At 52.5% G+C, this 25,732-nt stretch overlaps 1 protein-coding gene and 1 long non-coding RNA gene across 3 annotated transcripts in view; one reads left to right on the top strand and one right to left on the bottom strand.

The window, feature by feature from the left end:
• The window catches only part of COPG2 (COPI coat complex subunit gamma 2), a 137,724-nt gene that overhangs the window by 15,619 nt on the left and 96,373 nt on the right, over window positions 1–25,732 (bottom strand). The gene's annotated exons all lie outside the window — the stretch shown is intronic.
• On the top strand, window positions 363–25,701 carry LOC118901094. The gene is made up of 2 exons (XR_005021290.1): window positions 363–615; window positions 20,493–25,701. It is a non-coding gene; the product is annotated as an uncharacterized LOC118901094 (long non-coding RNA).

Here is a 25,732-nt window from a genome sequence, read left to right as displayed (position 1 = left end):
TTGCAAGCATGGTGTCCCTGAGCTTAGGACTCTTGAGGAGTAAGGCTGTGGGAGATGGAAGTGGTGACTGAAAGGAAGTTGGGTTGTGTGTATGTGAGCAGAGAGCACCAGAGGGGGGTGTCCACGCAGAAGGAAGGGGCAGATGGGATGGAAGAGGACAGTGCAGGAGAGCGTCTAGGAGAGAGATGACTGCTCGGAGTGGGGAGGGAGGGCGGACAGCAGGACCCAGGGCTCTGTGCAGGTCCAGACTGAGGGCGGTGGTGTCGGGAGTGGGTCTGGCAGGTGCGGGGGCAAGAGGGTGGGAAGAAGGTGAGAGTGCTGCGGTGAAAGAAGAAGGTCGGAGAATCAGAGGCCGCAGCCTCCCTGAGAGCTGTGTCAGAAGAGTACGTGACAAGGGGTCTGGATGGAAACCTGAAAGGTTACAGGGAGTGATGTCGTGGGGTCGTGCGGCCCGGGAGGCAAGCTCAGCCTGGCTCATGAGCGTGGGTTGGTGGGCGGAGCATGAGGATTCAGCACAGTGTGCCTGAAGCAGAGACGACTCAACTGAGTTGAGCAGTGGATGGGGGACGGAGAAGGGAGCACAGAGCAGAGGAGACAACTGGATCCAGCTGGAAGGTGCACAGACAGTAGCTGACAGTGTTGCTGTGTGTGCCATAGAGAAGCAAAGCAGGAGAAACCTAGAAACTGGGCCCAGGATTAGGAGGTCAGGTGAGCTGCCTCCAACAACTGAGAGTGTGGTAGAGGAGAGGGCTCCGATGGGCCAGAAGAGTGAGGAACTGCAGGTGATGGCGCCCAGCAGCCAGGGCAGGAGAGGCTTGTTGAGAGGATCAGGGAACACAGTGTACCGAGAGGGATGGCAGAGAGTTAGAAGGAGAGATTGGGTGTGGAGAATCTGCCCCCAAAAGTGGGCCAAGGGTGAGAGGAAGCCCTTGCAGGAGGAAGAGCACAGCGCAGGTAAGGCAAGCAAGGAACAGGGAGAGGTGGTATGAGGCCAGAGGAGCATGAGCTGGTAGGGGTAGTGGCCCATTGAAAATGCTAGAGATGGGGCATGGTGAGAAGAAAGGTCACAGAGAAGCACGCAGAAGCAATGACCTTCTTCATTCAATGTCGTGGACCCAAAAAGTTAGGGTGTTTAGGGGTGAATTTGGACAGCAGACGGACTTAGTATTAGCACACTGGGGACAAAGAAACTGGCCATCCTGGGAGCATGAGGGCTAGGGCTAGTCAAGGAAGAGAGTACTGAATCCTTCTCATGACTGACAGTGGTAGGGGAGCTGCTCAGGGGGTGGCAGGGAAGAGAAACAGGGACAAGCATCACAGGAGAAGGGAGAGAACCTTACGAGTGTGTGAGGGGCTCAGGGTGCAAAGGGGAAGGCAGCCTGAAGAGCTATTAATCTGGAGACTTTGGCAGATCTCAGGGTTAAGAGGGGTAGGATGTGTGGTATTGGGACCAGAAGGTAGGTGCAGTGCAGAGGTGAGACCTAACAGCCTGGGCATTTGAAGACCTGGGGCCCTCAGGAACAAATGGGGTCCATCTCCTGAAATGACTGTGGTAAAACTGAGGAAATTGGGCATCGCTGCACATTAAGAAGAACTCTACAGAGAAACCACTAGTAGGTAACCTCAGAGATTTCGGATGGACTTAGTGGTTGGAATTCAGAGTGCAGGTAGCAAATATGCTTAAAATGGCAGGGGAGTGAGGGATAACCAAGGCTGTGTTGACATTTCCCAACCATCACCGATTCTGAGCTTTTGCTATACCAGGGGCACTGGGAAGGGGGGGTGCAGGCGTAGCATGTGGTGGAGAGACTGCACACATGGAAGGAGGGGGACCTTCAAAAGGAGTGGGGTGTCAGAGGTCTAGTCTGAGAAGACAATGTACGCAGAAAAGGGGCACGGGGGAGCGAGCAGTGGGTGGGATGGTAGAGGCTTGAGGGGTAAGGGACTCTTCTTTGGGAGACTTAATCCAGGAAACAACAGAGGGGGCAATGCAGAATGGGATGGAGAGAGAGAGGAGGATCTTAAAATCTGTACATGAGGGGATCGTGGCCTAGAGGGAAAGAGGGCAAAGAGTGGATCCAGACCATGTCATTCATCGGGGAGTGGGAGAGCAAGGTGATGGGCAGGGGTGCATTCTGGGGCCTGTGGGAGGAGAGACGAAAGCGGTGGAGGTGATGGAAGGAGAAGAGGGGGGAGTGGGGGCCTGATGTAAAGAACTGTGGGCAGTGGCTCTATTAAAAGGGAACAGAGAAGAGGAAGGAAGGTGAGATGAGGTGAGGATGAGTATAAGGAAGCCTAAAGGGAAGGCAATACTAAACCCAGTGGAAGGACCTGATGAGAGACAGCAGATGGTACCGGAGAGAATGTGGCAGGGCAGGGGAAGAAGGGAGAATAAGCATAAGGGCAGGCCACAGGAGGGAGCACCCCCTACGAAGAAGGGATGACCCAGTGCAACTCGATGACAGGCATCAGGGAGCACTGAGATGAGATCATGGGCCCTAGAGAAGAGGCAGACACTTTCCCTGGGCCAGGGAGAGAAAGGGAAGGAACGGATCACGTGAGGAGAGGTCACAGGAAGGCATGTCCAAATGGGGTCTCGATGTGGCACGACAAAGAGGGGCACCTACCAGAGACAGACCAGGTGATGGGAGGCATCCAGGGGAGGATGGAGAATGGAGCGCAGCGGAAGGGACCCAGGCTGGACACCAACGGGGGAGCAACGGGCAGAGGGAGGTGGGCAGGTAGGAATCCAGGCAGATCTCAGATGTGCCAACCAGAAGGAACCTCAGAGTTTCAGGGCCAGCCAGTGGGAGCAGAGGCTTGGGGAGGGAGGAGTGGAGGGTGGCAGGCAGAGGGTGGGGAGCAGTGGCTGCTGCTACAGCCTCGAATGTTGTGGCAAGGGTGCAACTCTTCCGCCAGGCTCTTTACTACGGATCCGCTGGGGGCGGGGAGGGACTGGGTTAGGGTGTGGGTTGGCTTTGATGGGGTTGGACGGGAGGGCAGGGTTGGGATTAATGGGGGTGGGGGTGGGGAGCTGGGGGAGGGTCATGAGGCAAGCTCCAGGCATTGAGAATATCATCTACTTTAACTGAACTTCTGGTACTTACACGTCCAGTGTTGGGGTGATGACTTCAGGTTGAGGAGAGGACTGGGAAGACCAGTGAATCCACCCAGAGAGGACAAAGGAGAGTAGCTGCAGGAAGGGAGGGAAAGGTCTGCTTGGCAGGAATCACAGAGGGACAGGAGGACCATGGGGACAAGGCTCTGCGGGGGATGGTGTCGTGGGTCTGAAATGAAGAGAGGTAAAGTAGGGAAAAGAACGATGGCAAGTGCCAAGAAGGACCAGATTTGGACCAATGATATTGTCCCAATGCCTGAGGGTCATAAAGGATGGGGGGGCAGGAGGGGTGTGTGAAAAGAATAGTGTTTTAATGCAGACTGGGGCTTGGGGCACGTCAGGTGTCAGTGAGTTAATATGGAAGGGAATGTGGTGGTTCCAGGAGGACAGTGCCGGGCCAGTGTCAGAGTGGGGGGCAGGGCTGGGATCCTTGAGGAACAAGGGTCAATGGCAACCGATGGGAGCCTAGAGGCGGGCAAGAGGAGAGTGCAGCCCAGGGAGGCACGCTGGGCTTCCACAGCAGTGATTCCTCCCCAGGGAGGCCTGTCAGAACATCTGAGAGTGAGCAGTGCTCTGCTCAAAACAAAAACAAAAAAATCAAAAAAGAAAACACAAAAACATTCCTGAAAGATGAGGCTGATAGGCTGCCTTGGGGTCACGCATCCTCGGGTGAGAATCACTGGGTGGAAGGGGCAGGGTGGACAGCCGGGCAGAGAGGTGACGCATGAGCAGATGAGCCCGAGTCGGGCACATGGAGGCATCAGAGCCAAGAGTGTCAGACGTGGAGGAAAAGCACCCAGGACCAGGGAGACCGCGAGTAAATGGATGTAGCCAGCAAGGCACCTGGAATGATACAGGGTGGGTTGGAATTACTGTTAATGGGTCAGGAGTGAAGTGCCAACTTGGTGGTCCCAGAGCTGAGGATGCTTGAGACATAAAGCCGAGAGATGGAAGTGATGACTGAAAGGAAGTTGGGTTGTGTGTATGTGAGCAGAGAGCACTGGAGGGGATGTCCACACAGAAGGAAGGGGCAGATGGGATGGGAGAGGACAGTGCAGGAGAGCGTCTGGGAGAGAGATGACTGCTGGGAGGGAGGAGAAGGAGGGAAGGAGGGCGGACAGCAGGACCCAGGGCTCTGTGCAGGGGGAGACTGGGGTTGGTAGGTGTGGAGGCAAGAGGGAAGGCAAAAGGCAAAACTGCTGTGGTGAAGGGGTAAAGGTCGGAGGGTCAGGGGAAGGGTTCCCCATGACCTGTGTCAGTATGAAACAGTTTGAATGGAAACATGAAAGGTTACATTGGGGGGGCCTAGGAGGACAGGGTAGTCTGGGTTCACAGGACAGGAGCGTGAGGATTCAGTACAGAGTGTCTAAGGCAAAGGTGACGGAACTGGGTTGAGCAGTGGATGGGGGACTGAGAAGGGAGCACACAGCAGAGGAGACAACTGAATCCAGCTGTAAGGTGCAGACTGTAGCTGAAAGCATTGCTGTGCACGCCACAGAGAAGCAAGGCAGAACTTGAAACCGGGCCCAGGATGTAGGTCAGATGAGCAGTCTGGAACCACTGAGAGAGTGTGGTAGAGGAGAGGGGCTCCAATGGGAGGATGGGCAGGTGATGGTACCCTCGCAGCTAAGGAATGAGAGGCTTGCTGAGAGGCTCAGGGAATGCGCTACCTCAAGAGAGGGATTACGAAGAACCCGAAGAAGTAGATGTGGAGAATCAGATATTCTGCCTCCAAAAGTGGGCCAAGGGTGTGACAAACCCCATGCAGAAGGAAGAGCACAGTGTGGGTATGGCCAGCAGGGAACCTGGGAGATGTGTGACAAGACGATGGAAGGTCAGAGAGAAGCCTAGAGAAGCAATGACCACCTCCAAAATGGTGGACCCAAAAAGGAAGAGTGCTTAGGGGTGAATTGGGACAGCACATGGACTCAGGACACCACACTGGAGATGGAGAGAATGGCGATGGAGGGAGCATGAGCACAGGTCAAGAAGGGAGCAGGTGTCAAGAAAAGACCACTGCATCTGTGGCATGACTGGCAGGTGGTAGGAGAAGCAGGACAGGACGCTGAAGGTAAAGCAGAGAGGCTCTCGAAGACGACAGTGAAAGAAGAGGTAGAGGCCGGGCCAAGTAAGGCTCCATCCACACTCAGCGTGGGAAAAGGGAACAGGAGTCTGGAGCAGCCATGAACTGGTGGACCCTGAGAGCGAGTCGTGTCAGGGGCGTCAGCAGGAAGAGAAAGGGACAGCAGAGGGCAGAAAAGCTCGTGAAGGCGCTAGGGGCTCAGGTATAGTAGGGGGCACCATGGAAGAGGGGGGGCCATGTGAAGAGATCCCAATCTGGGGGTGTTGGCAGATCTTGGGGGCAAGAGGATTGGCATGTGTGGTATTGGGGCAAGAAGGCAGGAGCAGAGCAGAGCTGAGACCCCATAGCCCGGGTGCTTGAATACCTGGGGCCCTCAGAAGCAAGCAGGGAAAGGGGACCTAGTGATAGGGGTGGAACTGAGGAAACAAGACAGTTGCTGCACATTAAGATGGACCCTGCACAGAAAGCACTGGCAGGTATTCTCAAGGACTTTGGTATGGACACATGTGGATGGAGTCCAGTGTGTAGGCAGCAGATTTGCTCAGAAATGGAGGAGTGAGCAGGAACCAAGGTGGAGGTGACATTTCATAATGATCGCTGAATTCATGCATCTGCTATTCCAGGGGGGCTGGAAAGGGTGGGGGTCTAATATGTGGTGCAGAGACTCCACCCAAGGAAGTTGGGAGAGAGGGGGGACCATCAAAACCTGTGGGGTGTCAGAGGTCTAGTCTGAGAAGATAACGTGGGTGGCAAAGGGGCACAGAGGGAGAAAGCAAGCAGTGGGAGGGTGGGGCCTTGGGGAAAGAGGGGTTTCTTGTCTGGGAGGCTGGATCCAATGGACAACAGAGGGAACAAGGCAGAACGGATGGAGAGTGAGAGGAGGGCCTCAAAAATCTGCACATAGGCGTGGTGAGTGGAATGTGGCCAAGAGGGAAAGAGAGCAGAGAGGGGATCTGGACTCTGTCAAGGGGGAGTGCGAGGTCAAGGACATCTGGCAGGGGTGCATCACCGGGGCTGATGGAGAAGAAATGGAAGCAGTGGAGGCCAGGGAAGGAAGAAGAGGAGCAAGTGCCAGCTTGGTGTAAAGAACTGTGGGCAATGGCTTAACTAAAAGGGAAGAGAGGAGTGGAAGGAAGGTGAGACAGGGGCAGGCTAAGGAAAAGGCAGCCTAAAGGGAAATGGTGGCCTGGGCCAGTGGAAGGACTGGACGAGAGACAGCAGATGGTTTTGGAGAGAACGTGGCAGGGCAGGGGGTGGAAAGAGTGTGAGCTGTGAGGGCAGGTCACAGGAGGGAGCACCCCCTATGGAGAAGGGATGACCCAATGCAACTCGATGACAGGCATCAGGGAGCACTGAGATGAGATCATGGGCCCTAGAGAAGAGGCAGACACTTTCCCTGGGCCAGGGAGGGAAAGGGAAGGAACGGATCATGTGAGGAGAGGTCACAGGAAGGAATGTCCAAATGGGGTCTTGATGTGGCACGACAGGGCGGTCACCTCCCAGAGACAGACCAGGTGATGATGGGAGGCATCCAGGGGAGGATGGAGAATGGAGCGCAGCAGAAGGGACCCAGGCTGGACACCAACGGGGGAGCAATGGGAAGAGGGAGGTGGGCAGGTAGGAATCCAGGCAGATGTCAGAGGTGCCAACCAGAAGGAACCTCAGAGTTACAGGGCCAGCCAGTGGGAGCAGAGGCTGGGGAGGGAGGAGTGGAGGGTGGCAGGCAGGGGGTGGGGAGCAGTGGCCCCTGCTACAGCCTCGAATGTTGTGGCAAGGGTGCAACTCTTCCGCCAGGCTCTTTACTACGGATCCGCTGGGGGCGGGGAGGGAGCTGGGGGCGGGGAAGGAGGAGCTCGGGGAATGAGTAGGGATGGGGTTGGGGTCGGGGTGCAGGTCGTGTTTGACAGGGTTGTTTGGGAGGACAGGGTTGGGATTGCTGGGAGTGGAGGTGGGGTGGGGAGGGAGATCCAACTGCAGACACTGAGAAAACCTTCTTTAACTGCGCTTCTGGACTGATTATACATCCAGTGTTGGGGTGATGACTGCAGGCTGAGGAGAGGACTGGGAAGACCAGTGAATCCACCCAGAGAGGACAAAGGAGAGTAGCTGCAGGAAGGGAGGGAAAGGTCTGCTTGGCAGGAATCACAGAGGGAGGTGAGGACAATAGGGGCAAGACTCTCCAGGGGGACGGTGCCGTGGGTCTGATATGAGGAGGGGTAACCTGGGGAAAGGGACAGTGGCAAGTGCCGAGAACAACCAGGTTTACTTTTGCACCAAAGATGTTGTTCACAATGCCCGAAAGCCATAAAGGATGGAGTCAGGAGGGACTGGCAGGGGGTGGGGGGAGGGAGTGTGAAAAAAGACAATGCTTTAATCCTGAGAGGGGCTTGGGGCACGTCAGGTGTCAGTGAGTTAATATGGAAGGGAATGTGGTGGTTCCAGGAGGACAGTGCCGGGCCAGTGTCAGAGTGGGGGGCAGGGCTGGGATCCTTGAGGAACAAGGGTCAATGGCAACCGATGGGAGGCTAGAAGTGGGCAAGGGGAGAGTGCAGCCCAGGGAGGCACGCTCGGCTTCCACAGCAGTGATTCTTCCCCGGGTTGGGGGGGTGGGTAGATTTCACCCAAGGGGGGCTGTGGGCATGGACCCCAAGGGAGGCCTGTCAGAACATCTGAGGGTGAGCAGTGCTCTGCTCAAAACAAAAACAAAAACAAAAAAATCAAAAAAGAAAACACAAAAACATTCCTGAAAGATGAGGCTGATAGGCTGCCTTGGGGTCACGCATCCTCGGGTGAGAATCACTGGGTGGAAGGGGCAGGGTGGACAGCTGGGCAGAGAGGTGACGCATGAGCAGATGAGCCCGAGTCGGGCACATGGAGGCATCAGAGCCAAGAGTGTCAGACGTGGAGGAAAAGCACCCAGGACCAGGGAGACCGCGAGTAAATGGATGTAGCCAGCAAGGCACCTGGAATGATTGGGGGAGGGGGGAGGGGGATTACTGTCAATCAGTTGGGAGTGGATTGCAAGCATGGTGTCCCTGAGCTTAGGACTCTTGAGGAGTAAGGCTGTGGGAGATGGAAGTGGTGACTGAAAGGAAGTTGGGTTGTGTGTATGTGAGCAGAGAGCACCGGAGGGGGGTGTCCACGTAGAAGGAAGGGGCAGGTGGGACAGTAAACTGCAATGAAAGAGAGCATCTGGAGAGAGACGACTGCTAGAGAGGGAGGAGAAGCAGACGAGGGACGGAAGGCAGCACCCACCACTGCAGGACGAGACTGAGAACCATGGTGTAGCATGTGGGGTTGGCAGGTGCAAAGCTAAGAGAAGGGCAGAAGTGCCACTGTGAAAGGAAAAAGGAGAATCAGAGGAAGAGGCTCCCCAAGAGCTGTGTCAGAAAAAGAAGCAACAAAGGAGTCCGAAGAGAAATATGAAAGGTTACAGGGAGCGACATTTTGGGGGCCCAGGAGGAAACCATAGAGTATGTCCACAGGGAGTGAGTACGGGTTGGTGGATGGAGCGTGCAGATTCAGTACATTGCTTCTGAGACAAAGATGACTGAATTCGGTTGAGCAGAAGGTGGTGGATCAAGAAGGGAGCACACAGCAGAGAAGACCACCGAATCCTGCTGGAAGGTGCACAATGGTAGCTGAAAGAATGTCACATGGCTCAGGTAGGACAGTTCCTTTGCTATGTATGCAGTAACTGCAAAGCAGCAGAGACCCAGAAACTGGGCCCAGGAGGTAGGAGGTCAGGTGAGCAGTCTCCTAAGGGTGAGAGAACATGGTAGAGAGAGGCAGTCCACAGGGCAGGAAGAGTGAGAAAGGGCTGGCCATGGATCCTTAGGGTTAGGGCAGGAGAGGCTTGTTGAAAAGGTCAGGAAAGCACTGCACCGAGAGTGGGATGGAACAGAACCTGTAGGTGGCAGTGGACATGGAGAATCCAGGAACTTTTGCCCCTAGGAATGGGCCAAGGGCATGCAGGAGGCAGAGCAAAGAGCAGGTAAGGCCCGCAAGGAAAACGGGAGTGGTGGGAGGAGGCCAGAGGAGAATGAGGTGGGAGACAGAGATGCTGGCCCACTGAAGACGCTGGAGACCACTCTGTCAGTGCAGGGCATGGGGAGATGTGAGAGGTCAGGGAGAAGCTCACAGAAGCATCAACCTTCTCCAAAAGGGTGGACTAGAAACAGCAGGGGGAGAGCAGAAGGAGTCACAGCCGCACATTGAAGAGGAAGAAGCTGGCAACAGGTGGAGCTTCATGGCAGAAGGGAGCAGATGTCCAGGAAAAGACCACTGAATCCACCCAGGAACTGGCAGATGGAGGGGAAGCTGAAGATGAAGTAGAGGGTCTGTGGAAGACAACAGTGGGAGAAAAGGTGGACAGGGGCTGAGTCAGTTCTATGTACAACCAGCTTGGAAAGGGAGAGACCCTAGAGTCTCTGGCAGCCATACAAGGTGGTCTGTGGGATGCATGTTGGTTCAGGGGAGTTGATGGGAAGAGAAGGGGACCGGTGGCAGTAAATGGGGGCCGGGGAGGAAGCTCACAAACATGTGAGGGACTCAGGGTCAGAATCAGGTGCAGGTGACATTTTGCAGTGATTGCTGATCTGTGCTTCTGCTCTTCCGGTGGGGGCTGGAGAGGGTGGAGGTCTAGCATGTGCAGAGAGACTCTACACAAGGAAGGAGGGACCTTCACTAGTAGTGGGGGTCGTAGGTCTAGTCCAAGAAGGTAATGTGGGCAGCAATGGGCCACAGAGGGAGAGAGCAAGGGGTGGGATAATGGGGGGTTGGGAGGTCAAGGTCTCTCATTCAGGAGGCTAGATCTGATGGACAACAGAGGGAACAAGGCAGAACGGATGGAGAGTGAGAGGAGGGCCTCAAAAATCTGCACATAGGCGTGGTGAGTGGAATGTGGCCAAGAGGGAAAGAGAGCAGAGAGGGGATCTGGACTCTGTCAAGGGGGAGTGCGAGGTCAAGGACATCTGGCAGGGGTGCATCACCGGGGCTGATGGAGAAGAAATGGAAGCAGTGGAGGCCAGGGAAGGAAGAAGAGGAGCAAGTGCCAGCTTGGTGTAAAGAACTGTGGGCAATGGCTTAACTAAAAGGAAAGAGAGGAGTGGAAGGAAGGTGAGACAGGGGCAGGCTAAGGAAAAGGCAGCCTAAAGGGAAATGGTGGCCTGGGCCAGTGGAAGGACTGGACGAGAGACAGCAGATGGTTTTGGAGAGAACGTGGCAGGGCAGGGGGTGGAAAGAGTGTGAGCTGTGAGGGCAGGTCACAGGAGGGAGCACCCCCTGTGGAGAAGGGATGACCCAATGCAACTCGATGACAGGCATCAGGGAGCACTGAGATGAGATCATGGGCCCTAGAGAAGAGGCAGACACTTTCCCTGGGCCAGGGAGGGAAAGGGAAGGAACGGATCACGTGAGGAGAGGTCACAGGAAGGCATGTCCAAATGGGGTCTTGATGTGGCACGACAGGGCGGTCACCTCCCAGAGACAGACCAGGTGATGATGGGAGGCATCCAGGGGAGGATGGAGAATGGAGCGCAGCAGAAGGGACCCAGGCTGGACACCAACGGGGGAGCAACGGCAAGAGGGAGGTGGGCAGGTGGGAATGCAGGCAGATGTCAGAGGTGCCAACCAGACGGAACCTCAGAGTTTCAGGGCCAGCCAGTGGGAGCAGAGCCTTGGGGAGGGAGGAGTGGAGGGTGGCAGGCAGGGGGTGGGGAGCAGTGGCCACTGCTACAGCCTCGAATGTTGTGGCAAGGGTGCAACTCTTCCGCCAGGCTCTTTACTACGGATCCGCTAGGGGCGGGGAGGGAGCTGGGGGTGGGGCTGGGGATGGGGTTTGGGTTGGTGATGGGGTTGGGATCAGTGGGTGTGTGAGGGGATGGTGGTGGGAGGTGGGGAGGGGGGACAGGGTTGGGGTGGGGGTGTGGGTTGGGTTTGACTGGGTTGGATGGGAGGGCAGGGCTGGGATAAAGGGGGTTGGTGGAGGGACATGAGCCAATCTCTAGGCACTGAGAATATCACCTACTTTAACTGCACTTCTGGACTGATGACATGTCCAGTGTTGGGGTGATGACTACAGGTTGACAGGACTGGGAAGACCAGTGAAGCCACCCAGAGAGGACAAAGGAGAGTAGCTGCAGGAAGGGAGGAAGGGAAAGGTCTGCTTGGCAGGAACCACAGAGGGACAGGAAGACCACTGGGGCAAGGCTCTGCAGGGGGACAATGTCGTGGGCCTGCTATGAGGAAGGGTAAAGTAGGGAAAAAAACAATGGCAGGTGCCAAGAAGGACCAGATTTGGACCAGTGATATTGCCCCAATGCCTGAGCGTCATTGAGGATGGGTGGAAGACGTGTGGGATGTGTGTGTGAAAAGAACAATACTCTGATGCAGACTGAGGTTTATGCCCTGGCGGGTGTCAGTGAGTAACTGCGTAAGGGAATGTGGTGGTTCTGAGAGTACTGACCAGTGTCAGACTGGGGCCATTTGGGGATTCTGAAGAAGTGTCAATAGCAACCAATGGGAGGCTAGAGGTGGGCAAGGGAGAGTGCAGCCCAGGAGGTCACATTGGGCTTCCCCTGCAGGGATCATCATGGGGACGGCGGGGTGGATTTCACCCAAGGAGAAGCTGTGGGCAATGGCCCCAAGAGAGTTCCATGAAAACCTCTGAACAGTGAGTAGTACTCTGCTCAATACAAAGAGAAATCAAAAAAATCCCAAAAGGAAAGCACAAGAACACGCCGGGATAATGAGGCTGATAGGCTGCCTTGGGGGTCACGCATCCTCGGGTGAGAATCACTGGGTGGAAGGGGCAGGGTGGACAGCTGGGCAGAGAGGTGACGCATGAGCAGATGAGCCCAAGTCGGGCACATGGAGGCATCAGAGTCAAGAGTGTCAGAAATAAGGGAAAAGGACCCAGACCAAGTAGACAGCAAACAAATGGATGTAGCCAGCAAAGGACCTGGAATGAGAGGGCAGGTTAGGATTCACCATCCACGGTAGAGAGGGTGGGCAACAAGGTGGTGGTCCCTGAGCTGAGGACACCTGAGGAGTAGGGCTGAGAGAGATGGGAACGGCGACCAAAAGGAAGGTGGGTTGTGCAAATTTGAGCAGAGAGCTCTGGGCGAGATGTCCACAGTGAAGAAAGGGCAGACGGATGGGACACAACACGGAGGACTGCATCTGGGAGAAAGATGATTGCTGCAGAGGGAGGAGGAGAGAGGGAGGGCAGACAGCAGGACCCAGGGCTCTGTGCCGTTCGAGACCGAACAGGATGTCAGGCAGAAGGGAGGCAGAAGTCGAAGTACTGGAGTGAAAGGAAGAGGGGAGGAGAGTCAGAGGGGGAGGCTCCCCGAGAGCTGTCAGAAGAGTATGCAACAAGGGGTCTGGATGGAAGCATGAAGGTTACAGGGAGCAACCTTTACGAGGTCCCGGAGGAAAGCACAGCGCAGGTCCACAGGGCTGAGTATGGGTTGGCGGGCAGAGTCTGTGGATTCAGTACTGTGTCTGAGGCAAAGAGGGCTGAACTGGGTTGAGCAGCAGGTGAGAATCAAGAAGGGAGCACTCAGCCGAGGAGACAGCTGAATCCAGCTGAAAGGTTCACAATGGTAGCTGAAAGAATGTTACACGCTCAGGTAGGACAGTTTTCTACTGTGTTGCAGTAGAGAAGCAAAGCAGGAGAGACCTTGAAACCAGGAGGCCAGGTGAGCAGTCTCTGACAGGTGGGAGGGTATGGAGAGAAGAGGGGATCCAATGGGCCAGGTGAGTAAGAAACTGCAGGCGATGGCGCCCGGCAGCCAGGGCAGGAGAGGCTTGTTGAGAGGATCTGGGAACACACTGCATCAAGAGATGGATGACAAAGGGCTAGAAGGAGACAGTGGATGTGGAGAATCTAGGTACTGTGCTCCCGAAAGTGGGTCGAGGGCATGAGGAAGCCCATGCAGGAGGAAGAGCACCGCGAGGGTAAGGCACGCGAGGAACTCGGGAGAGGTGGGTGAGGCCAGAGGAGGTTGAGATGGTAGCAGCAGTGGCTCTTTGGAAATTTGGAGACAGCCCTGTCAGCGCAGCGCATGGTGAGATGATGAAAGGTCAGAGAGCACCCAGAAGCAATGACTTTCTCCAAAATGGTAGGCCCCAAAAGTAGCATGCTTTGGTGTGAATTCAGACAGCCTGGGTTCAGTACAGCATGCTGGGGACCAAGAAGCTGGCAATGGGGGAGCACAAAGGCAGGTCAAAGAAGAAGGGAAAGATTAGGGAATGTGTCACATGACTGGCAGCTGGTAGAGGAAGTAGGATGAGATGTTGAAGAGGAAGCAGAGGGGCTCCTGAAGACAAGAGCAGGAGAAAAGGTGGATGAGGGGCCGAGCCAGTTCAGTGGCAGCCAGCCTGGAAAGAGAGAAACATTGGCATCTTGGGCAGCCATGAAAGGTGTCTGCGGGATATGAGCTGGGTCAGGGAAGTCGATGGGAAAAGAAAGGAACGGGTGGCAGTGAAGAGGGGAAAGAACGTCATGAACATGCTCGGGGCTCAGAACAGGTAAAGGGGGCACTGCAGAGAAGAGCAGGGCAGCCTGAAGGGCTCCCAGTCTGGGACTTTGGGAGATCTCAGGAGGCAAGAAGGCTTTGTGTGGTAATGATGCCAGATGGTAGGAGCAAAGCAGAGCTGAGACACCATTGCCTGGGCCTTTGAAGACCCAAGGCCCTCAGAGCAAGGGGGAAAGGGCCACAATGACTGGTGACACAGAGGACAGGGCAGTGCTGTACCATCAGATAGACCCTGCACACAAACTACTAGCAGGTATCCTCAGGGACACTGGAAAGGACCAGGTGGAATCCAGTGTTCAGGTAGCAAGCATGCTTAGAAATGGCACAGGAATGGGTGGGAACTAAGGTGGTAAACAGCATTTGTCATCAATCACCAAATCCATGCTTCTGCTATTCATCAGGTGCTGAAGAATGGAGGTTAGCAAGTGGCAGAAAGACTCTACACAGGGAAATCAGGGGAACGGCTGGGACCTGTGAAGCCAGTGGGGTATTAGAGGTCTAGTCTGAGAAGATAATGTGGGCAGGAAAGGGCCACAAGGGGAGAGAGCAATGGGTGGGATGCTAAATGGCTGGAAGGTGAGGGACTCTTGTTTGGGAGGCTGGACCCAAACAACAGAAGGAGCAAGGCCGGATGGGACGGGGGGGCAATTGGAGGGTCTTAAGATCTGCACATGGGTGCTGTGAGGGGATCGTGGCCTAGAGGGAAAGAGGGGGGTCTGGACATGTTATTGGGGAGTGGGAGAGCAAGGCGATGGGCAGGGGTGCATCCTCGGTCCAAAGGAAGAGAGATGGAAGCAGTGGAGGTGAGGGAAGGAGAAGACAGGGAAGTAGGGACCTGGTGTAAAGTCCCGTGGGCAATGGCTTGATTAAAAGAGAAGAGAGAAGAGGAAGGAAAGTGAGACAGAGCAAGACTAAGGAAAAGGGAGCCTAAAGGGAAATGGTGGCCCAAGCCAGTGGAAGGACCAGACCAGTGACAGCCCATGATTTCAGGAGAGAACATGGCAGGGCAGGGGATGGAAAGAGCATAAGCTGTGAGAGCAGGTCACAGGAGGGAGCACCCCCTATGGAGAAGGGATGACCCAATGCAACTCGATGACAGGCATCAGGGAGCACTAAGATGAGATCATGGGCCCTAGAGAAGAGGCAGATGCTTTCCCTGGGCCACGGAGGGAAAGGGAAGGAATGGGTCCCACGAGGAAAGGTCTTGGGAAGGAATGTCCAAATGGGGGCCTCAGTGCAGCACCAAGGGAGAGTCACCTGCCAGAGACAGACCAGGTTATGGAAGGCGCACAGGGGAGGATGGAGAGAGGAGAGAGGTGGAAGGAGACAGGCTGGTTACCACTAAGAGGAGCAATGAGAAGAGGGAGGCAGCAGGTAGGAAACCAGGTAGACGTCAGCGGCGCTAACTGGAAGGAAGTGCAGAGTACTGGGGCCAGCCAGTGGGAGCAGAGAAATGGGGAAAGAGGAGGGGAAGAGGGGTGGCAGGCAGTGGGTGGGCAGCAGTGACTGCTCTTACAGCCTCAAATGTTGTAGCAAGGGTGCAACTTTTCAGCCAGGCTCTTTACTACGGATCTGGCAGGGATGGGGTGGGAGCCTGGGGGATGGAGTTTGGGACAGGGATCAGGATTGGGGTGCAGGTAGGGGTTGACTGGGTTGGATGGGAGGGCAGGGTTGGGATCAGTGGGGATGGGGGGATGGGGGTTGGAGGCGGGACACATGAGTCAAGCTCCGGGCACTGAGAAAGTCATCTACTTTAACTGAGCTTGTGGACTGATTACAAGTCCGGTGCTGGGGGTGATGACTACATTAAGAAGAGGGAAGGTAAGAACACTGAATCCACCCAGAGAGGACAAAGGAGAGTAGCTGCAGGAAGGTAGAAGGGAAACATCTGGTTGGCAGGAAAGACAGATGGACATTATGACCGTAAGGGCAGGGGATGTCACAGATCTGAAATGAGGAGGGATAAACTATTCAAAGGGACAAATGACAAGCACTGAGAAAGAGGAGAATTAGACCAAAGATATTGTCACATGCCTGAGAGTCATGAAGCGCAGGGGATACAAGGGGTGTGTGGGGCTGTGGGCATGAAAAGAGACGGGAGAGGACAGTGCAGGAGAGCGTCTGGGAGAGAGATGACTGCTCGGAGTGGGGAGGGAGGGCTGACAGCAGGACCCAGGGCTCTGTGCAGGTCCAGACTGAGGGCGGTGGTGTCGGGTGTGGGTTTGGCAGGTGCGGGGGCAAGAGGGTGGGAAGAAGGTGAGAGTGCTGCGGTGAAAGAAGAAGGTCGGAGAATCAGAGGCCGGAGCCTTCCTGAGAGCTGTGTCAGAAGAGTACGTGACAAGGGGTCTGGATGGAAACCTGAAAGGTTACAGGGAGTGATGTCGTGGGGTCGTGCGGCCCGGGAGGCAAGCTCAGCCTGGCTCATGAGCGTGGGTTGGTGGGCGGAGCGTGAGGATTCAGCACAGTGTGCCTGAAGCAGAGACGACTCAACTGAGTTGAGCAGTGGATGGGGGACGGAGAAGGGAGCACAGAACAGAGGAGACAACTGGATCCAGCTGGAAGGTACACAGACAGTAGCTTCTTTAAAGAATGTCACATGGCTCAGGTAGGACAGTTCCTTTGCTGTGTATGCAGTAACTGCAAAGCAGGAGAGACCTAGAAACTGGGCCAAGGAGGTCACATGAGCAGTCTCCAACTGGTGAGAGAGTGTGGTAGAGGAGAGGGGTCCAGTGGGCCAGAAGAGTGAGGAAGGTCGGGCGATGGCGCCCAGCAGCCAGGGCAGGAGAGGCTTGCTGCGAGGATCAGGGAACACACTGTGCGGAGAGGACGGCAGAGAGCCCACAGGAGAGAGTGGATGTGGAGAATCCAGGAACCTTGCCCTGCAAATTGGACCCAGGGTGAGAGGAAGCCCATGCAGGGGGAAGAGCACAGTGCAGGTAAGGCAAGCAAGGAACTGGGAGAGATGGGATGAGGCCAGAGGAGCATGGGCTGGTAGAGGTAGAGGCCCACTGAAAATGCTGGAGACAGGGCATGGTGAGAAAAAGAAACATCAGAGAGGACCCAGAAACAACAACCTTTTCCAAAATGGCAGACCCGAAATATAGGGTCCTTATGGCTGTTTTCAGAGGCCATGGACAGCACTTTGTGGACCAGGAGTTGGCAGTCAGGAGCATGAGCGTGTGTCGGAAGAGAGGGAGCAGATGTCGAGGAACAGGCAGTGAAGACCTCGCATGACTCGGGTGGCAGGGGAAATAGGACGGATGCTGCAGATGAAGTAGAGCGTTTCTCAGAGAGTGGAAGAAAAGGCAGAGTATGGGCCAAGTAACGTCCAATCCCCACCCACTCTGGATAGCAAGAGACAGAGGCATCTTGGGCAGCTATGAGAAGGAGGGAGCAGGTTGGGTCAGGTAGTCGATGGGACAAGTAAGGGACAGTAGGCACAGAAGAGGGGAGAGAACCTCATGAATGTGGGGACATCCACTGATCTCACGGCTCAAGAGGAATGGTCTGTGCAGTACTGAGGCCCAGTGGTAGGAGCAGAGCAGGTCCCAGCTGAGATGCCAAAGCCTGGGCATTTAAAGACCCAGGGCTCTTAGGAGCAATTGGGGACAGGGGCCACAATGACTGTGGTGACATGGAGGAAACAGGGCAGCATTGCACATTAGATACATCCTGCACAGAAACGACTGGCAGGTAACCTCAGGGACTTCAGGATGGACTCAAGTGGATAGAGTCCAGTGTGTTGGTAGCAAATATGCTTAGAATTGGCAGAGGAGTGGCCAGGAATTCAGGTGGTATCAACAGTGCTTCTGCTATTACAAGGGAGCTATAAAGGGTGGAGTTCTAGGATGTGGCAGAGAGAGTCCACACAGGGAACCAGGGAAAACCAGGGACCTTCAAACCATAGGTCTAGTCAGAGAAGAGAATGGGGGCAGCAAAGAGGCACAGGGAGAGAGACCAAGGGGCAGAATGGTGGAGAGTTGGAGGTGGGGTCTCATGATCAGGAGACTGGATCTGGGGAACAACAGAGGGGGCAGGCAGAATGGGATGGACAACCAGAAGAGAGTCTTAAAATATGGCCAAGAGGGAAAGAGGGCAAAGGAGAGATCTGGACCATGTCATCATGGAGTGGGAGATCAAGGCAATGGGCAGGGGTGTACCCCAGGATCTGAAGGAGGAAAGATGAAAGCAGTGGAGGCAAGGGAAGGAGAAGATAGGGAAGTAGGGGCCTGGTGTAAAGTCCTGTGGGCAATGGCTTGATTAAAAGGGAAGAGAGAAGAGGAAGGAAGGTGAGACAGAACACGCCTAAGGAAAAGGGAGCCTAAAGGGAAATGGTGGCCTGGGCCAGTGGAAGGACTGGACGAGAGACAGCAGATGGTTTTGGAGAGAACGTGGCAGGGCAGGGGGTGGAAAGAGCGTGAGCTGTGAGGGCAGGTCACAGGAGGGAGCACCCCCTGTGGAGAAGGGATGACCCAATGCAACTCGCTGACAGGCATCAGGGAGCACTGAGATGAGATCATGGGCCCTAGAGAAGAGGCAGACACTTTCCCTGGGCCAGGGAGGGAAAGGGAAGGAACGGATCACGTGAGGAGAGGTCACAGGAAGGAATGTCCAAATGGGGTCTTGATGTGGCACGACAGGGCGGTCACCTACCAGAGACAGACCAGGTGATGGGAGGCATCCAGGGGAGGATGGAGAATGGAGCGCAGCAGAAGGGACCCAGGCTGGACACCAACGGGGGAGCAACGGCAAGAGGGAGGTGGGCAGGTAGGAATCCAGGCAGATGTCAGAGGTGCCAACCAGAAGGAACCTCAGAATTACAGGGCCAGCCAGTGGGAGCAGAGCCTTGGGGAGGGAGGAGTGGAGGGTGGCAGGCAGGGGGTGGGGAGCAGTGGCCGCTGCTACAGCCTCGAATGTTGTGGCAAGGGTGCAACTCTTCCGCCAGGCTCTTTACTATGGATCCGCTGGGGGCGGGGAGGGAGCTGGGGGCGGGGAAGGAGGAGCTCGGGGAATGAGTAGGGATGGGGTTGGGGTCGGGGTGCAGGTCGGGTTTGACAGGGTTGTATGGGAGGACAGGGTTGGGATTGCTGGGAGTGGAGGTGGGGTGGGGAGGGAGATCCAACTACAGACACTGAGAAAACCTTCTTTAACTGCGCTTCTGGACTGATTATACATCCAGTGTTGGGGTGATGACTGCAGGCTGAGGAGAGGACTGGGAAGACCAGTGAATCCACCCAGAGAGGACAAAGGAGAGTAGCTGCAGGGAGGGAGGGAAAGGTCTGCTTGGCAGGAATCACAGAGGGAGGTGAGGACAATAGGGGCAAGACTCTCCAGGGGGATGGTGTCGTGGGTCTGATATGAGGAGGGGTAACCTAGGGTAATAGACAATGGCAAGCACCAAGAAGGACAAGCACCAAAGATATTGTCCCAATGCCTGAGAGTCATAAAGGATGGGGAGCAGGAGGGGTATATAGGGGTGTGTGAAAAGAATAGTGTTTTAATGCAGACTGGGGCTTGGGGCACGTCAAGTGTCAGTGAGTTAATATGGAAGGGAATGTGGTGGTTCCAGGAAGACAGTGCCGGGCCAGTGTCAGAGTGGGGGGCAGGGCTGGGATCCTTGAGGAACAAGGGTCAATGGCAACCGATGGGAGCCTAGAGGTGGGCAAGGGGAAAGTGCAACCCAGGGAGGCATGCTGGGCTTCCACAGCAGTGATTCTTCCCTGGGTGGAGGGGGGTGATTTCACCCAAGAGGGGCTGTGGGCATGGACCCCAAGGGAGGCCTGTCAGAACATCTGAGGGTGAGCAGTGCTCTGCTCAAAACAAAAACAAAAACATCAAAAAAGAAAACACAAGAACATTCCTGAAAGATGAGGCTGATAGGCTGCCTTGGGGTCACGCATCCTCGGGTGAGAATCACTGGGTGGAAGGGGCAGGGTGGACAGCCGGGCAGAGAGGTGACGCATGAGCAGATGAGCCCGAGTCGGCAGGTGGAGGCATCAGAGCCAAGAGTGTCAGACGTGGAGGAAAAGCACCCAGGACCAGGGAGACCGCGAGTAAATGGATGTAGCCAGCAAGGCACCTGGAATGATTGGGGGAGGGGGAGGGGGATTACTGTCAATCAGTTGGGAGTGGATTGCAAGCATGGTGTCCCTGAGCTTAGGACTCTTGAGGAGTAAGGCTGTGGGAGATGGAAGTGGTGACTGAAAGGAAGTTGGGTTGTGTGTATGTGAGCAGAGAGCACCAGAGGGGGGTGTCCACGCAGAAGGAAGGGGCAGATGGGATGGAAGAGGACAGTGCAGGAGAGCGTCTGGGAGAGAGATGACTGCTCGGAGTGGGGAGGGAGGGCTGACAGCAGGACCCAGGGCTCTGTGCAGGTCCAGACTGAGGGCGGTGGTGTCGGGAGTGGGTTTGGCAGGTGCGGGGGCAAGAGGGTGGGAAGAAGGTGAGAGTGCTGCGGTGAAAGAAGAAGGTCGGAGAATCAGAGGCCGGAGCCTCCCTGAGAGCTGTGTCAGAAGAGTACGTGACAAGGGGTCTGGATGGAAACCTGAAAGGTTACAGGGAGTGATGTCGTGGGGTCGTGCGGCCCGGGAGGCAAGCTCAGCCTGGCTCATGAGCGTGGGTTGGTGGGCGGAGCGTGAGGATTCAGCACAGTGTGCCTGAAGCAGAGACGACTCAACTGAGTTGAGCAGTGGATGGGGGACGGAGAAGGGAGCACAGAGCAGAGGAGACAACTGGATCCAGCTGGAAGGTGCACAGACAGTAGCTTCTTTAAAGAATGTCACATGCCTCAGGTAGGACAGTTCCTTTGCTATACATGCAGTAGAGAAGGAAATAAGGAGAGATGATGAAGGTGGGCCCTGGAAGTAGGCGAGATCAGGTGAACATTCTGAAACAGGTGGTAGAGAAGAGGAGGTCCAATGGTTAAGAAGAGTGAGGAAGGTGAGGCAATGGCGCCCAGCAACCAGGGCAGGAGAGGCTTGTTGAGAGGATCAGGGAACACACTGCACAGAGTGTGATAGCAAAGAGCCAAAAGGATGGAGTTGGATGTTGAGGGTCTAGGAGCTGTGCACCCATGAGTGGGCCAAGGGTGTGAGGAAGCCCATGCAGGAGGGAGAGGACAGCGTGGGTAAGGCCAGGTTGGAACATGGGGGTGGTTGACGAGGTGAGAAGAGGATGAGCTGGTAAAGGTAGTGGTCTGTGGAAAACGTTGGAGACAAGCCGGTCAGTGCAGGGCATGACGAGACGAGACAAAACGATGGAAGGTCAGACAGAAGCCTGAGGGAGCTGAAAAGACACGGTGCTTAGGGCTGAATGGGGACAGCATATGGAGTCACTACAGCACATTGCAGACCAAGAAGCTGGCGGCTGGGGAGCATGAGGGCAGGTCAAGAAGAGACCACTGCATCTGTGGCATGACTGGCAGGTGGTAGGGGAAGTAGGATGGGATGTTGAAGATAAAGCAGAGAGGCTCTCAAAGACAAGAGTGGGAGAAAAGGCAGAGGATGGGCTGAGCAAGGTTCAGTCCACACCCAGCCTGCAAAGAGAGAGATCCTTGGCTTCTCGAATGTCCATGAAGGTGGTAAGCCAGTATTGAGATGGGTTGGGGAGTCAATGGGAAAAGAAAGGGACAGGCAGCATGGATGAGGGGAAGAACCTCATGAATGTGTGAAGGGCTCAGGGAAGTTAAAGGGGGCTCTACAGAAAAGGGGACTCTACAGAAAAGGGGAAGGCAGCTTCAAGAGCTCCCAATCTGCGGACGTCAGCAGATCTCAGGGGCAGGAGGGGTGGTATTGAGGCCAGACAGCAGGTGTACACTAGTGAATAAAAGAAAGTACAGGTGCTATCTGTTATATCTGTGGGAAAGCACTGTTTTATGGGAAGACAGACAACGTAGAATGTTTATAGAGGGAGAGGCTACAGCATAGCCAAGTACAAAGCAAAGGTGTATAGTGCAATCAATTGGATTTTGAAAGAATTGTATTTAGCACTGGTAAAATATGCCTCCTACAGATGCTGATATAGTGTTTACATGTTTATTGGTTTTCCAGTGAAAATGAGCAGAGGAAAAAGAGAAAGAAAAAGTGGTTAAAATAAAATTGGAACTAAGTCAACAGTATACATACAAATCATTCTTGGAACTATTAAGGAACATTATAATGGTTAGGATGCATAGTGCTACATGTTCAACTTGATCACAATTAATGGAATAAAGGGAAATGGGAGAAATATATAAAAAGAAATTACCACAGGGAAATTGGTGAGTGGCTGCCTGAAAAATCTGTCAGACAATTATGTCAAAGTGGGTAGATTCAAGAGAATAAATGGTCACATAGAGATAAATTCATAAAACAAAATCTGCAGGGAGAGCAGCAGCAGCAGTCCTCGTAACGTTAGGGCTCCTGACACCCTAAGACGAAGATACATGCCATAGGGTGGGGCTGTTTTGAATACTAAGAGTAGGTCAAGGAGTAATTTCACACATTTTCACATACTGAATCCATTTAAAGGCCAGACTGTGAACCAAGCCTGGGTGGTACCAACAAGCAGAGGTTTTTTCTAAGGCTACAAGATGGGGAAAAAGGAAATGAGTGGATATGCCATGTTTACATTGCATTCTGGAGAGATGTTATCATTTAAGAAAGGCAGCAATAAAGATGACAGCTATCGATGATGGTGTGAAACGGGAACATGAAATAGGATAGGAAAACAGGTTCAAAGTCAGCACAGAGGAAATGTTAGAAATTTCAGTGTGTTTGAGGAAAGGGAGGTTGGTTGCAAGATGAATGAACAGGTGAATGAGGTCTCAAACTGGAATCTTGGCCAGTCTCATTAACGGGTCAGATCTGGAGGAATATGGATTCCACGGCTAGGCTGATACAAATTCTAGTGATAAAGGTGGGGGAAATGGTGGCTAAATAGTAATGTTCAACCTATCCTGCTTTTTTAGCATTTGAGTAAAAATTCAGATTATGTGCTTAGCTTGGAAGAATGCAAAGTTTCACCAAGGGTCATTAATATGGATCCCAGTGAGTGGATGGAGGTGAGTCAAAGTAAAACAACAGATAAATTTTACTTAACTGAAGTTGTGGATTTAATTCAGAATGTCAGGAGTTAATATGGCTAATACTGAACAGCAAATAATGGAGTGGAGACAACAGATTTCAGTGAAGAGATTGGAGTCCATCAGGATCCTGTGGTAGCTCATTAAGATAAAGGTTTAAGGAAGTGTAGAACTGCAAGAACTGCAGTATGTATGTATAATATGAAAGAGTTATGAATTGTTAAATGGAAGGCAGCATCCCTAATGAAAAAAAAAAAAAAAAGAGAAACTCATATACATGTCCTGTTAAACTTTATCTTAGTATGGATATTTTCTATTGAAGGCTATTTAAATGAGTTATCTAAATTTGTTGAAATGAGAAATAATGATGCAATGAGGACCGAAAGTTCAATAATAAAAACAATATAGGGATTAGAATGGTTCTGAGCAAGTAATAAAGCAAAAAGGTAGAGTCATTACAGAGGTCCAAAGTGGGGAAAAATTTGTAGAGTGTTGCATATATATGTTGTTACTGGTGTAATAAACATTCAGAGGAAGGAAAGTTGCTGGATGAGAAAGGACACTAAGAAAGCATGCTGCCTTGAAGGCTTTTCTAGAAATTTTTTAGTAAAGAGTAGTTGTTGGAGGACGCAAGATAAGTAGGACTAACTAAATTGAGACTTAAGATGTTGATTACTCTTTCCACAATTTGCCCAAGATTTCAGCGAAGGAGTTATGGTAATATCTTGATGTTGAGTTAAAGTAAATTTTTTCAGATGGCATAGATTTTTTGTACACTTATAAAGTAAGGAGGAGTGCGAAAGTTTAAAGATACAGAAAAGGTAAGAACAGTTGATGGAATAACTTTCTGAGGAGATGGGTGGGTGTGTGTCCTTTGAACTGTGAAAGACTTGATTTTTAAAGAGGGTAAAAGGAGAAAGTGGATAGTTTCAGAATTGAAACAATAATAGCTTCTATCTATTAAGTATTCACTATGTGCCTGGCACCACGCTAATCACGTTAATTTCATTTTATCCTTACAACAATCCTAAAAGGTTTACAGAGATCAAATAACTTGTCTATGATTACACACTCAGTGTGTTAACAGTCAGAATTCAAATCGAATTTATCTATCTCCAAAACCTACATTACTTTCTATTCTATACAGTTTTCAAGTTGAAGGAAATCAAAATCTATAGAATTTCTATTTTTTTTCTGTGACTATATGGAAAATATATTTTGAGATGAGACAAGCAGAGGTAATTGATGTATAGATCTTCAGGTGATTGGTAAAATTCAGAATATCTGCAATGGGAAAATGCTGAAAGGAAGGCATGTGGAAAAGACTCTTACTACCACCTATGCCCTGGTATTTCACTTCTATTCATTGCACAGCAAAGACTTTGGATTGGCCATGGATTAAACATTTCAGAGTTTCTAACAAAGACTAAAGAATAGAAAGGAGTTTTTTTTTAAGCAGGTAAATGATAGGTAAAATGTAAATCGACTACTAACAAAGTTTTAAAAGTCTAAGTGTTGAGACTTCCATTGGAAGAATTCCATTTCTTTTCTCCAAGATGCAATCACAAGAGTTTATAAGTTTTAACACCAATCAGCAAACCCTTTGAATTTAACAGAAAAGAAAGAAAATTCTCCAAATGACAAATTTTTATAGACAAAATACTAACAACCATCAAGCAAAAGAGTCCACAGCCAGCAGACCAAAGGTTGAAACCTCTGGGCTAATTTGTAAGATCTATGTTTTAAAAAGAAATTAACTCTGTAGTAAGGAGGGGTAAGAAAACCTCCCTATGCTTTCTGTCTTAGTAGAAATGTTTTCTGTTGTTGTTGTTTTCTCCTATACTATATGTAACTTCTGTAATTCCAATATTGTTGTTTTATGTATTTTGATATTGTAAAATTGTATTTATTGTATTCTGTTAGAACCACTCCTTGGGGTGTGAGGCACCTGAGTTATCAGTTATCCAGTGAACCTGGGGAAATGGGAGGAGCTAGTATTCTCAATTGGGGAGAGCTTGATTCTTCAACCAATGAGTTCAGCATTTTGCTTCCAAAATTAAGTGGCGAAGCAATGGCATCCCTTAAAAAACAGAAACTTAGTGGGAAGTAAAATGGGGTTAGAATTTTGAAATATGGAGAGGTGGCTACTGGAAAAAACTGAAAAAGTATGGCGTATCCCAGGATGATGGCAGAAGCCATAGGGCTACATTAAGACTGTGCCCAGATACTGGTTTAGAATAAGGGTAAATAAAACTAGCTTTATTTACATAAGAGTACAGCCAGCTTAATTACTGGCTGGTGGACATAAGCCAAATCTAACCAGAGGGAAACAGACCAGGAAAGAAAGTGAAGCTAAAAGAGAATGGAATAAGAGAAACCTCATAAAGGGATTAAGGAGGTAATTAAAGGTTAAAGTTGGACGGCCTAATGCTCAAAGGAGAAATAGTGGAGGCCAGATAGGAAAGTGCCTTCCTACCCAGGGGCTTATGGATCCAGGGTGGCCACAACTGCAGGTCCAGCCAGGGCCAGAGGGAACAACCTGGGGTTCAGACCCAGCAATGGTGCCAACTTGAATCTACCTCGTGCTAGAGTTGAGTAGCCTGGTCTATCATCCAACACAGGTAAGATTGGGCAGGGGCGCCCAGAACCGACATCTAAAAAGGGAGTTGGGAGAGGGGCTAAGGGAAGACAGGTTAAGCCCCAAATGTAACTGAATGATGACCAGGGATAACTATTTACTAGTGCTTTTACGATTTCTTGTAACTCTGTAACTTTCCCAATATTTGTTAACTTCTATCTGATTTTTCCTGTATTAGTAGTAAAAATTGTTTTTTCCTGTATTAGTAGTAAAAATTGATTTTTCCTGTACTAGTAATAAAAATTGTTCAAAATGTAAGTGCGATGTGTGTGCTTATTGCAGTGAAAAC

Source organism: Balaenoptera musculus, chromosome 9, assembly GCF_009873245.2.
Source record: "Balaenoptera musculus isolate JJ_BM4_2016_0621 chromosome 9, mBalMus1.pri.v3, whole genome shotgun sequence".
NCBI lineage: Eukaryota > Metazoa > Chordata > Mammalia > Artiodactyla > Balaenopteridae > Balaenoptera > Balaenoptera musculus.
This window is presented reverse-complemented; position numbering and strand designations above follow the sequence as displayed.